This window comes from Rattus rattus, chromosome 5, assembly GCF_011064425.1.
Source record: "Rattus rattus isolate New Zealand chromosome 5, Rrattus_CSIRO_v1, whole genome shotgun sequence".
Classification (NCBI taxonomy): domain Eukaryota; kingdom Metazoa; phylum Chordata; class Mammalia; order Rodentia; family Muridae; genus Rattus; species Rattus rattus.
Window position 1 is genome coordinate 153,925,062 of NC_046158.1, and position 1,494 is coordinate 153,926,555.

Genomic DNA, 1,494 nt, shown 5'->3' on the forward strand with positions numbered 1-1,494 from the left:
GCAATGAAGGATTTCCAGAGTTGAAACAATTGAGAGCTAGATTGCTTGTGGAAGATGAGGGGAAGGGAAGGGAACATGCATGGAGAGACCTCAGCCTTGAAATAGAACATGGGTGGGAGGCTTTCTTGATAACACTCAAGACAGAACCAGAGGGGCGGGGCACTCCGAGCCACAGACTTGACTTTTGTTGTGGATTGGACTTGGTCCTGACGGTCCAGGAACTCAGGGTAAGTAGGGTATAAGGTCTGTGGCGCTTCCAAAGTGAACAGAGCTGAAGAACAAAGAAACCAGAATCTTCAAGAAAGCACAGTTGAAAATGGGATTGTGACTTCGACGTGCAGTAGCAGAATGTGGAGAGAAAAAAGAGGAATGAGGCTCAGGCCTAAGGAAGTGCCAGCATTGAGCATCTGGAGGACATCCAGAGAGTGGCTTGGAGGGTAAGGGGAATTCAAAATGGCCTTCACTGGGGGAGAACAATGAGAGACAGAATGACGGGACCCTTTTGCATTTGTCCCAATGGACTTGCGACAGTGACAGTGAACAAATGTATCTTCACTACTCTTTGGTCACATGGTTATGGGGAAGGCATACTGTACTCTTTGAGATGAACACTGACTGCCTGGAAGAACTTGGGAGCTCCCTATTTAGGGATGGAGACCCTCCCCAGAGGAAGTACTCTAGTCCATGTCTACAGAGTTCTTAACTGCATTACATATTTGGTCACCTGGGGCCCACAGCTATGGCTGCCTTCTGTGTGCTCACCTGGCCTGCAGAAATGACACGTACTTCATATATGGCTGCCTTGCCCTTTGGTCCATTTTCTCAGTCCATTGTATGATGGGACCCATTTAACCGCCGGCTGCCGATGGCCAGTTTGTAGTTTGGAGCTCAGCTCCCCGTAGGTTTCCTGTTGCATGAACACTTTCTGTGTCCTTCAGCACCTGTTTGGGATTCTGGTTCTGCTCCTTAGAGCCAAAGTCCCATTATGGTGACGTCCGCCCCACCCTCCTTCCAACACAAGAATGCCTCCTGCGAGGCCAGACAGGTTTTTGCAGCATTTTTTAATATATAAAGCAAAAAGATCAACAGTGGACTGTGTCCAGCCTTCATTACACATCCAAAGCACAAGAACAGAGAGATCCATCAGGAAAAAAGTTAGAGTTCACACCAAGAGCAGAAATGTAGTAATCATTAGTCGAGGGAGTGAGGATTCCATTTTTAGTGGGGCTGGGGAGTGGAGGAAAAAAATGTTCCCGAAGCATGGAAGACACCCAGTCTTCAGTCAAGAAGGTGGACTGACCTCCAGCAGACCAGGCTTTCAGACAGGCAGAACGGAGCCAGGGAGTGAACGCTCAGGCCTGGCGGGGCCCTGGCAGGAGAACATCCAGCCCTGTGCTCATCAGCACTTTAGCTTCACCAAACTCGCTAGTGCTTCAGACAAAGCCACCAACACATCGCAGTGAGTTTACGATTGTCGGCCTCTGCTGGGTTCTC